This window comes from Filicampus tigris, unplaced genomic scaffold (assembly GCF_054856515.1).
Source record: "Filicampus tigris isolate MCC_2025a unplaced genomic scaffold, RoL_Ftig_1.0 HiC_scaffold_66, whole genome shotgun sequence".
NCBI classification, from domain to species: Eukaryota; Metazoa; Chordata; class Actinopteri; order Syngnathiformes; family Syngnathidae; genus Filicampus; species Filicampus tigris.
In genome coordinates this window covers 25,142-38,089 of record NW_028233443.1, presented here as the reverse complement: position 1 = coordinate 38,089, position 12,948 = coordinate 25,142, and the positions used below count along the sequence as shown (strand labels likewise).

The 12,948-nt window shown below is 45.7% G+C and overlaps 1 pseudogene; it reads left to right on the top strand.

Annotated features, from left to right (window-relative positions):
• Nucleotides 1–10,973: 10,973 nt before the first annotated feature.
• LOC147125526 (18S ribosomal RNA) lies at nucleotides 10,974–11,629 on the top strand (annotated as a pseudogene; the record flags this gene model as incomplete).
• Between the last annotated feature and the right edge of the window lie 1,319 nt (nucleotides 11,630–12,948).

The following is a 12,948-nucleotide window of genomic DNA, read 5'->3' as shown; positions in this document are numbered from 1 at the left end:
CGCTGACGTCTCACCTGATGAAGACCCTGGAGAGACTGGTCCTTGTCCACCTGCGCCCCCTGGTGAGCTCCTCAATGGACCCACTCCAGTTTGCATATCAGCCTGGCATCAGTGTGGATGATGCCATCATCTACCTCCTCCACACTTCACTCTCCCACCTGGAGAAGGCGGGGAGCACTGTGAGGATCATGTTCTTTGATTTCTCCAGTGCTTTCAACACCATCCAGCCCACCCTACTGGGAGACAAGCTGGAGCGGGCGGGAGTGGCGCACCACCTCACCACATGGATCCAGGACTACCTCACAAACCGGCCACAGTATGTGAGGACACAGGACTGTGTGTCTGACGTGCTCCTCTGCAGCACGGGAGCCCCACAGGGAACTCTCTTGGCTCCCTTCCTGTTCACCCTCTACACCTCTGACTTCAACTACAACACCCCTACCTGTCACCTGCAGAAGTTCTCTGACGACTCTGCGATTGTCGGCCTCATCACAGGCGGAGATGATCGGGAGTACAGAGAACTTACTCAGGGTTTTGTGGACTGGTGCCAGCAGAACCGCCTCCTGATCAATGCGGGGAAATCCAAAGAATCGGTGGTGGGTTTCGGTAGGCGCCAGCACTCTTCACCTGCACCAGTGAATATCCGGGGAACAGATGTTGAGAGAGTCTCAACTTACAATTACCTGGGTGTTCATCTGAACAATAAACTGGACTGGTGCGACAACACAGACGCCCTCTATAGGAAGAGTCAGAGCAGACTCTTCCTACTCAGGAGACTGAGGTCTTTTGGGGTTCAGGGGACACTCCTCAGGAACTTTTTTGACTCGGTGGTTGCATCGGTCATCTTCCAGGGAGTGGTCACCTGGGCAGGCGGCGTCTCGGCCCGGGACAAGAAGCGGCTGGACAAACTGGTCAGGAGGGCCGGCTCCTTCCTGGGCTGCTCCCTGGACTCTGTGGACTCGGTGGGGGACAGGAGGGTGTTGGCCAAGCTGTCATCAATGCTGGGCAACCCGGCCCACCCCCTCCAGGGCACCCTAACAGCACTCCACAGCACCTTCAGTGACAGACTGTTACACCCTCGCTGTGCAAAGGAGAGATTCCGCCGCTCCTTCTTGCCTGCTGCTGTCAGACTCTTTAACAAGAACATTGTGTAGTCTCTACAAACTGGCGGACATTAGTGCAATTGTGCAGTCTTGCACTTGAGCTCATATCGTGCAATACCCAATATTGCCCACTACTGTAATACCGTGCAATACTCAACATTCCCCACTACTGTTAGTCTAGTTTTAATTTTATCCAATGCTGTTCCTTACATTTCACTACAGCACTGCAGCACTGTCACTTACTTAGAGTATTTTTCCTCTGTACTATGTACAGGCCAAAATGAGTGTTCCTCATACTTTTTATGTAGATGTATGTTGGTGTGTATATACATGTGTATATACACATTTTACTGCTTATATTTACATAGGTTTGATCCCGAATGTTTGCCGTCAATGTTGTACATTAATGGCTACATTATGCCGCCGTCCCTGTGTGACCTATATCTTTGCTGCTGTAACAATGAAAATATCCCCACTGCGGGATCAATAAAGGCATTCTTATCTTATCTTATCTTAAGTTCCAGCAGCTATTGTCATCAGAGCAAATTCATACTTTAAACTTAATTCAAAATGGCTGACTTCCTGTTTGGTTTAGCATATGGCTCCAAGAGACTTTTTTGTAGGCGTTGAACTGTTACATATACCACCAATTTTTTGTTTATCTTGAAGAAGCGTACAACCGAGGCTGAATTTTTACAAATTTCTAGGGGGTGTTGAAGAGCCATTTTTTACAAATTGCACAAAAAAAAAAAAAAAAAAAAAAAATATTGATGTTTTTGCCAGGCCTGACATTTCATGCATGGTCAGACCCTCAAAATGAGCGTTGTATTTTTGGGCGAACTGCGTGTTGCCACGGCAACAGCTTTTCACGAAAAATCACAAATTTTCATATTTTAATATTAGGAAGTCCTAACCACTCTCCGGGCAATGATGAGGTTGACCCGGTTAATCTGCTAGGGTAAAAACTTAAAAGAGAAAACATGTATTTCCTTCAGCCACTAGGTGGCACTACGACTATAATGAAAAATAAGTTCATAGATATCTTCAGCCCTTGACTATCATCAAATATGAAATATTTCGAGAAGTTTGGATGATCTGAGTCAAGTTAAAACAGCATTTGTTGTCACGTACAATAAGACTTTGCGGCACCGTCAAGGCCACGCCCTTCTTTGAAAAGTCACAATATTAGGCGTAGAGGGAGATTAACATCTTGAGGCTTTTCTGACAAATTTTCAGTTGGATTTGTTCAACGGGCTCCGTGCAATAAATAGAAATGTAAAAAAAAGAAAAAAAAATCATCACTAGGTGGCGCTATATGTATAATGGAATATTATCATATAGATGTCTTCAGGTCGTGACTCTTTTTGTACAGGTGAAGTTTGGGATTTTTTGGAGCATGTGCAGGGGAGTTATTAAGGTTCTTCTCCTGTATGGTGAAGGAATAAAATTACACAAAATTTGATGCCCCGCCCCCGTCATATACTTTATTGAAACTCAAGAAAATGTTCCCAGTTGTTGCCCCATGTTTTAAGATGATAAATCTGAAGTTTGAAGTCAATCAGATTAATCCTTTAGGACATGAGTGCAAAAGTATGCATCCTGTAAATGTCCAAAAATGGTCCAAAATTGGACATTCAAAAATTCATAGCTCACTTCATGAACACTTTACAGTCTGGCTGTAATGGACTTTTTTGTATGTGTTGGGGGCCTTCACATGCCTGCCAATTTTCGTATCCTAGGTCAAACGGGCTGGAATTCAATTATTTTTTTCCTACTCTAGGTGGCGCTACAGAGCCATTTCGTTTGCGTCGTTTCTGGTGACTTTAAAATATATCATTTTTCGCCAGGCCCCATGAGAATGCAAAGTTTGGTGAGTTTTCATGCATGTTTAGGGGGTCAAAAAAGCGATCGAACGCGTAGAAGAAAAATAATAACTAGAGCTGCAAGCAGCTATAAAGTGCCCTCACAGCCCTGGCAACGTTGGGGTATCGGCACGTCGGGATGTTCGCACATCAGAATTGAATAATCAAAATTATAATGTGAATTAAGTTACAGCAGCTTTTGTAGTCAAGGTGAGTCCAAACTTTAAAGTAAATTCAAAATGGCGGACTTCCTCTTAGGTTTAGCCTATGGCACCAAGAGGCTTTTTGTAGTTCTCTTTCTGTTTTATACATTATACAATTTTCGTAGATGTAGGTGAAGCGTGCAACCGGGGCCACTATTTATAAATTTTCTAGGGGGCGGTAGCGAGCCATCTTTTTAAGATTGCACAATTGAATAACTATTGAATAATTATTGATTAATTTACCAAGCCTTCTATGTGTGCAAAGTTTCATGAGTTTTCGTGCATGTTTACATTCTCAAAATCAGCATTTTGTTTTTGGCAAATTGGGCGTTACCATGACAACAGCTTTTTGCGAAAATCTCATACTTCGTGTTTTAACATCATGAAGGCTTAAACAATCTTCCGAGCAAATATGAGGGAGATCTGGCTAACCTGCCAGGAGAGAAACATGAAAGATTAAATCATGTACTTCATTTAGCCAGCAGGTGGCGCTCCCACTACAATGAAAAGGTAGTTCGTAGATGTCTTCAGGTGTAAACTCTCATCAAATGTGTGAAATTTTGACAAGATAGTATCATGTGGATCACATTACAGCTGCTTTTAAAGTCAATGTGATGCCGAATTGTAAAGTCAATTCAAAATGGCGGACTTCCTGTTAGGTTTAGCACATGGCTCTAAGATACTTTTTTGGAGGTCTTGACCTGATACATATATCACCAAAGTTTTGTAGATATCGGTGGAACGCACGACCGGGGCTGATTTTTTTAAAAAAAGTGTAGGGGGCGCTAGCGAGCCATTTTCTTACAAATTGCACAAAAAAATGAAAAAAATATTGATGATTTCGCCAGGCCTGATATATGTGCAAAGTTTTGTGACATTTCGTGCATGGTCAGACCCTCAAAATGAGCGTTGTTTTTTGGGGCGAACTGCCTGTTGCCATGGCAAAAGCTTTTTAAGTAAAACACGACTTTCGTATTTCAATATTAGGAAGTTCGAAACACTCTTCCGAGCAAAGATGAGTTGGACCTGGTTAATCTGCTAGGATAAAAACATCAAAGAAAAAAACATGTATTTCCTTCAGCCACTAGGTGGCGCTACCGCTAGGATGAAAAATAAGTTCATTAGATGTCTTCAGCCCTCGGCTGTCATCAAATATGAACAATTTTGAGACGATTGGATGATCTGAGTCAAGTTAAAACTGCATTTATTGTCACGTTGAATAATCAGACTTTGCGGCATTGTCATGGCCAGGCCCTTCGTCGAAAAGTCACAATATTCCGCGTAAAGAAAGATCAACGTCTTGAGGCTTTTCTGACAAATTTTCAGTCAGATTCGTTCAGCCGGCTCTGTGTAGTAAATAGAAATGTAAAGATTGACAACTTTGGTCGCCACTAGGTGGCAATATATGTATAATGGAATATTGTCGTATAGATGTCTTCAGGTCATGACTATTTACGTACAGGTGAAGTTTGGGATTTTTTGGAGCATGTGCAGGGGAGATTTCCTCCTGTATGGCAAAGGAAAGAAATCACGCCAAATTTGATGCCCCACTCCCGTCATATAGTATTTCGAAAATCCCAAAAAAATTTTCGCAGTTTTTGCCCAAGGTCTTAAGATGGTATATCCAAAGTTTGAAGTAAATCTAATGAATACTCTGGGCCTGAGGCCCAAAGCGTTTACTTTGAAAAAATTAGAGTGTTCAAAGCAGGCCCGCACCGCCCACATACCACAGCTAGAAATTATGGAATAGGAACCCTGAGCAAATTTCCCTGCTGCGCCTTTCAGAGACATCATCTACATCACTTCCCCCCAAAAGACATGCGCACTCTGGTTCAGTTGTTCAGTTCGTCAGGGAAGCAGCAGTAGTGAGACGCCATTACTCAGACTTTGCCATCTTGTGTTGGCTCAACACTCAATATAAATGTTCCTGATAATTCCACGTGTGACTTGTCATTTGTAAATAGTTACTTCGATGGCGGTGTTTTCCTTCTTCTGTCGCCATTATTCATGAAGCTGCAGCTTGGATTCATTCGGTGGAGTTTGGCACACCCTTATGGACCTTAAGCTTAATAGCTACATTTGAGAAAAGACAATCTGACTCATTTAGTACACAGCTATAATTGTGAAGATATTTAGGTTGTAGACTGGTTATAGTTCTTTATTCACTGAGAACATTTGACATTATGTGTTGTTCAGTGTTGCTCATTCTAATTATGCATTAGTATGGATTCAGGTGAACAAGCGGTGCTGGCGCTGTGCTTGTCAACACTTAGCTACCCAGTGCAATCTCAAGAAACCCTGTAGCCTTTGTCAAGGGAAGCACCTTCTTGGTCCCCACGATGTTAACCTAAGAGCTCAGGAACCAGGCATGCTGAAGATAATGCGTTCACATGTACACTTTGATAGTCAGACATTAGACACCTTTGCAATACTGGACAACGGGTCAGAGAAGACTATGCTGCTACCTACTGCCGCTAATCCCTAGCCATGGAAGGCACCCCTGAAGACCTTCCCTTGCGCACAGTCCGCCAGGACATCCAAGTACTGCATGGCCATACAGTATCATTCTGGGTCTCCTCTCCCAACACCCCTAGGGTCATGTTTAAGCTCACTGGTGCCTTTACAGCAAGAAGACTTAACCTAACCCAGCATAGCTATCCCTGTTACGCACCTACAGGGGAAGTTTAAAGCCTTTGCTTCCGATAGGTTCGGACCAGCCTCACCTCATAACACCCACTGAGCCTGTCAGACTTGGTCCTCATGGTAGTCCGGCAGCTGTCCACACCAGGCTGGGGTGGACCCTGTAGGGCCCTTGCCAGCCCATGGGGCGGCCATCCTATACAGCCCAATGCCTGTTTACCTCATTTCTACCACCCATGGATGATCTCTACAGGCACGTGGAGAGACTCTGGCAAGTGGATACTGTCCCCTACAGACCTGAGAAGGAGGCGACACGGTCTAAGCAAGAGCAGTAAGCCATAGTCCTGCTTGAAACAAAGATGTACAGAGGTGGATGGCATCCTTAGATATGCTACCGCTTTGTTACGCCATGCAGCAATGCCACTATTGCAGGCACCTAAACAATCAGTTATGGCCCTACTGCGCAGCACTGAGAGACGTCTCCTTAAGAACCCTGAGCAGAAAGAAGCCTACCAAGCAGAGATGCTGAAACTAATTGTGTCAGGTGCAGTGCAGGAAGTCAGAGAGGACACATCATCTAATCGTCATGCTGTTCCACTTCTGCGCAGGATGAATTCACCACTCCTACATGTTTCCCCCAATGCAGTTATGCCTCTACTCAGAGCAACTGAGCGCTGTCTCTCACACAACCCGGAACAGATGTCAGTTTACACTACAGAAATGCACAAACTGATGAAGGCAGGTTATATGGTGAAAATCAGTCCAGAAGAGGTCAACCGGTCAGAGGAGTCATGGTTTCTGGCCCTACTTTAAGCTCCTTGCTACTCGCTGTGCTCCTGCGATTTCGGGAATATGCCGTCGCCATCAGTGGAGATATAAGCGACATGTTCCATCAGGTGCGCCTCTTCCTCAAGACCAGCCGCTTCTGCATTTCTTGTGGAGAGACAGGGAGAGCGAACTGGCACACTTACAGCTAGTAACCATTCCCAGATGCTACATCTCAGATCTCCCAGCCAGTAATCCTATTGAGCTGCACATCTTCACTGTTTCCTCAGAGAGAGCCTACGGTGCCGTTGCTGACCTAACGGCAGAGCATAACACCACCAGCGTAGTACAGGTATCCTATGTGCTAACCAGGTCACGAGTAGCACCAAAAAAACAGCTGTCCAATCCCCGCCTGGAGCTGTGTGCTGCTCTCTCTAGCGCACAGCTAGCCAATGTCTTACAAACAGCTGAAACTACCCATAAAGGGTACAACACTGTGGACTGATTCAACTACTGTCCTCCACTGAATCCAGTCAGAGTCCCATCAGTACAAGGTATTTGTGGGAACCCGCATCACTGAGATGCAGGAGCTAATAGGAGCAGACGCCTGGAGATATGTGCCATCCGATGAAAACCCCGCTGACGATATCACCCGTGGCAAACGCCTCGGTGACCGAGCAAAACCTAGCCGCTGGACATGTGGGCGTAGTTTCCTCAATTTGCCACCGAGTGAATGGCCAACAATGCCTGCAACTACCTCAAATCAATCAGAAGACACCTGTGTCACCTGTGGTAGTATAGGGACTGCCACATCTGTAGATCCTGACCCCCGCTCAGTGTAAATCCTGGTCTGAGCTGATCCAACCCATGTTCCTTTCCCTGCACGGGGTGGCTGTTCCTCTGATGACTGCCACCAATCGCATTGAGACAGAAGTCACCGTTCTCAAGCGGGCACAGGAAGAGATAGCTGCTCTGCGGGTAAGTAAGCCACTCAGTGCTAACAGTCGTCTGCTTTCCCTCTGTCCAGAGTACGACGGTACTGTGGGCCTGATCCGCGTTGGTGGTCGGCTAAGGAAGGCAGAGGGGCTACAGGACGTTATTCATCCTATTGTCCTGGCACCCGACCACCCTGCCACTCGGCTGATAATTCAAGATTTTGACCACCGGGTCCTGATTGTGTGTTCGCTGAGTTGAGACGGACATACTGGATTCTTCGTGGTCGGCAAGCTATGAAAAAACATCAACGCAGCTGCACAGAGTGCCAGAGATGGCACAACAAACCCACAGTACCACGTATGGCAGACCTCCCCGCTTCACGCCTCCGTCTTCAGAAGCCTCCCTATTGGTCAACTGGTATCGACTGCTTCAGACCTTATGTAATAGGTCGCAGACAGGAGAAGAGATGGGGAAGTATTTTTAAATGTCTTACTACAAGATCTGTGCATCTTGATCTTCTGTGCAGCATGGAAACAGACTCCTTCCTCCTTGTCCTTTGTTTTGTGGCTAGAAGAGGCAAGCCATATGAGATCCTCTGTGACAGTGCTACTAACGTCCGGGGTGCAGACAGGGAACTGCAGAGATTCTTTGAGGAGCTGGAGCCAGCTCTGAGAGCGCAGTTAGCTGAACAGAGCATCACATTTAAATTCAATCTGCCTCTTGCCCCTCATTTTGGCGGGATTTGGGAGCGAGAGATAAAGTCCGTTAAGGCTGCCCTGCAAGTTGTTCTTAAAGAAAGAGTTCTTCCTGAAGAAGTACTGCTCACTTTACTGATTGAGGTAGAGGGCATTCTAAACTCAAAACCCCATGACTATGCTACTTCCGACATTGCAGACCATGATCCCATAACACTTAATCTCTTGCTGATGGGGTGGCAAGATGCATCCTTGCCAACAAGCTGTTTATGCCAGCAGTGACCTGATTGGACGCCACCTTTGCAAACACAGCCAGGTCCTAGCAGATCACTTTTGGATTCAGTTCACCTGAAACTCCTTCATCTTCAGCCAAGAAGAAAATGGCGTACTCCCACTCCGGATCTCACCACAGACCAAGTGGTCATGGTAATTGATCCACAACTGCCCAAGGCACAACGGCCAATAGGACGAGTCTCTAAAGTGATCCCCAGCAACGACAGCAGGATCCGCACTGCTGAAGTGGACATTAAAGGGACTACCTACACCCGACCGGTAGCCTAGCTCATCCCACTGCTGGAGATGCCAAGGGATTGAGAGCTACAAAGCAGGGTTATTTGTGAGTTATTACAAATTCACTGATGGAATTTGGGGGCGGCTGTGCAAATTTCCCTGCTGCGCCTTTAAAAGACATCATTTACGTCACTACTGCCGCCCAAAAGACATGCACACTCTGGTTCAGTTGTTCAGTTCGTCAGGAAAGCGGCAGTATTGAGACACCATTACTCAGACTTCACCATCTCGTGTTGTGCGTTATTCACATAGTAAGTAAAACAACTCAATATAAATGATCCTGATAGTTCCGCATGTGACTTGTCATTTGTAAATAGTTACTTCGATGGCGATAGTTAATTTGAGAAAAGATTATAAATCTGCCTCATTTAGTACACAGCTATAATTGTGAAGATATTTATGCTGCTGCTAATAGATTGTTTATAGTTCTTTATTCACTGAGAACATTGACATTATTATTTTGGTTTTGTTCAGTGTTGCTCATCCTAATAATGTTTATTTATTTGTTCCCCATAGAAAACCACTGACATACATACACATATCAAACTCCATACATCAGCATCATTCAATGTCATCAACTCACTAAATTGTGTTCTGCCGTCATTGTGGAATTTATTAAAGAAGCTCAAACGAAACCACTGGATTCGCTGCAGTCTGTCTGACCGAAGACTTAGGCCGGACTGGTGTAGACTCAGTACAAAATCAACATTATTTCACAACCCCGGTTCTATTTTGTGGGTTTTCCCTCCTGAACTGAAACCGTTGGTTTCCGGGGGGAGTATGGTCATGGCCATGCTTTCACTAACAAGTTCATTTTATATATTTTTTGATCAGGAAAATGAAAAGAGTTGCCATTTTCTATTTTATCCATTCATTTTGGAGAAATTAGGAAATAAGTAACTCCATGAATAACGCCCCTTGTTAATCAGGACAATGGCCGCGCCCCCACCGTTCTATCCTTGCTCGGCCGGAGTCACGTGAGGAACCGATTCGAAACCCTCCATTGGAAATCATTGTACTTTTATTGCTTATAACGTCCAAAAACGGCGATCAGTTGGCACCAAAATGTATGTGGACATCCCTACTAATGCCCAGTTATCAAAAGGATTAACCTCTCCGTGGGTGATTTATATGAGAATGAGGAAATGTGGAAGTCAGCAGAGCTACATAGATTTAGGCTGGGACGAGCGCACAAAAAAAAAAAAAACACTGCTTCTTTGCTTTAAAAAAAAAAAAACTGCTTCCTTGCTGATCACGGTTAGGACGGGCGAGGCATTAAACACATATTTCCAGGGACTGAAGTGGGAATGAGTAGACGTGCACATTTAATTTGGATGCAGAATGTCCCCAGTTTTTCGACTTCCAACGCGCTGTCCAATTTGGAAGTTAACAGCCGAAATGGCATGTTCCAATGCGACCACACTCTGCTGTGCACTCAGCCTCGCTGGAACCTTTTGTTTGCTATTCGACAAGGGTTTTCGTCACTCTCACGCCGCTTCACTCAGGCAGAAGGTGGCGGCTGCAAGCGAGCAAGCAGGGACACTGCTTGGGAGTGCGACATGAAGACACAGGCTCATCTTCACCTCCACACGCTAGGCGGACAGTAAGGAGTTAATGTTGTTGTTTTAACGGCCTGAAGCTAGTTGTTGCTATTAGCCTGAAGCTAGTTGTTGCGATTAGCCGTCCCAATCCTACCTTTAGCCGGGGAGGGAAGAGGGGGGCGTAAAGCTCCAATCTGCTTGCTGCAGCTGCTGCAAGCCGCAGTCTCCCTCCTGAGAATTGAAACGAGTTTAGCGTAGCAAAATGTCCGAAATATAACCAGTCGGGGTTCGTGTGCGCATTCATGCTCGTCCGCTTCAGCTTGTGAAAGTGGAGTATTTTTGATTTTGTGGATTATTGCGAAGAACACTTTTATACTTTCACAGGTTAAAGTGGACCAGAGTAGTAATGTGCATTTGCATTTTGGTGGCGATCGGTCGCCGTTTTAGACAACAGAACTGTCAAAGCGAGCAATATTACCACGCATGCCTTCCTCGCGTGACGTAGACCGCTGAGACAATATAACATAAGCTACGCCCAAAAAAGGGGCGGGGAAATTTGTTGGAAATCTAATCACAAAAAAAAAACCTTAAATCACTACAGAGTCTTTTGTGGTGCTGATGTCATTTTTATATACAAACCTATTATATAAGTGCAAATGGTAAGCTCATCCCAGTGTCCCTTTAAAGGAAATGACGCAAGGGCACCACCAGGAGTGGAGCCAGCGGCTTAATTTGACTCAACACGGGAAACCTCAGCCAGCCCGGACGCGGACAGGATTGACAGCTCTTTCTTGATTCCGTGGGTGGTGGTGCATGGCCGTTCTTAGTTGGTGGAGCGATCTGTCTGGTTAATTCCGATAACGAACGAGACTCCGGCATGCTAACTAGTTATGCGGCCCCGAGCGGTCAGCGTTCACCTTCTTAGAGGGACAAGTGGCGCTCAGCCACGCGAGATTAAGCAATAACCGGTCTGTGATGCCCTTAGATGTCTGGGGCTGCAAGCGCGCCACACTGAGCGGACCAGCGTGTGCCTTCTCTGAACCCCGCTCATGATAGGAACTGGGGACTGCAATTATTTCCCACCAACGAGGAATTCCCCTTAAGCGCGGGTCATAAGCCCGCATTAATTAAGTCCCTGCCCTTTGTACACACCGCCCGTCGCTACTACCGATTGGATGGTTTAGTGAGGTCCTCGGATGGGCCCCGTCGGGGCTGGCCACGGCGCCTGTGGCGCGCCGAGAAGACGATCAAACTTGACTTGATCTAGAGGAAGTAAAAGTCGTAACAAGGTTTCCGTAGGTGAACCTGCGGAAAGATCAATACCGGAGAGAGAGCTTGGCCGGCCACTCGCTTTTGCCCACACCGGAGCCGAGAGGCCGACGGCACGACCGCGCACGCGCCCCACGATGGCACGGGTGGGGGGCCAGACGAGAGCGGGCGACCGTGTTCGCCCCCGGAAGCTGGTCTTTCTGCCCGCGACGCGCACCCACCGCTGCCCCGGAGCGTACCCGTATGCGGACGGATTGGGTGTCTGGGGGGGCTGCGGCCCGCCGGGGAGAGTCACAGCTTCGGCCGGCGCCTAGCAGCAGACTTAAAACTCGTGCGGACCAGGGGAAACCGACTGTTTGATTAAAACACAAGGATCGCGAAAGCCCGCGGCGGGCATTCGTTGACACGATGTGATTTCTGCCCAGTGCTCTGAACGTCAAAGTGAAGAAATTCAATTCACTGCAAACCAAACCGAAAACTGTGAGCAGAAAACCAAGAACCCAACAGAACCGTGGATTTTATAAACCATTCGACCCCTAAATAATGATATGTTGATGATATTTTTCTTCATTCACTTTCACAGTTTGATCATTGATTGATGGAGGTGCTTAACAAAACAAATCGAAAGGACTTATGTTACAATAATATCAACATCATCATCTATGCAAAGGCATATGTTATATATCGTCACTGTCCTGTGAAAATCCATTTTTTTAATTTTTGTTAAATTTTCATGTCAATGGGATGTCTGTAACGCGGAAACCCCATTCATGTAAAAACATTTTTAAAAATGAAAAAAAAAAAAAGAACAGCGAGTATATGTAACGTGAGTTACTGTATACATTGTTATTCAACATTAAGTAGTAGTTACGTTTATTTTACAGTTACATTTACAGTGTCTTAGTGTTGCATCTGGCACTTGAGGGCAACCATTCAGGCCCTCATTGAAAAGGAGTTTCACACCCCTGCCCTAGACTAAGGCGTATATTATATTAAATATTACAAAATATTGTTGTACTGTCTTACCATCTTGCTTCTTGAGGCCGTATCTTTTGCCAGGGCTCTTTCCTCCATGATTCTTGCTGCTACCACCAGCCTTCTTGGAAGCAAACTGCAGAGTGGGCAGGAGAAAGAAATCAGCAGGATCTAAAAGCCCTGCAACCACAATATAATTACATATTAAGTGAAGAAGCAACCATCTCATACAGGGCTGAACAATTATGGAAAATCTAATTGTGATTTTTTTTCATAAAAATTGCGATTGCTATATGATTTGTGATTCTATTGTTATTATTGATAGCATTAGCATAGTGTGCATGCTTTGATTTCTCCAGTGCTTTCAACTCCATCCAGCCCACCCTATT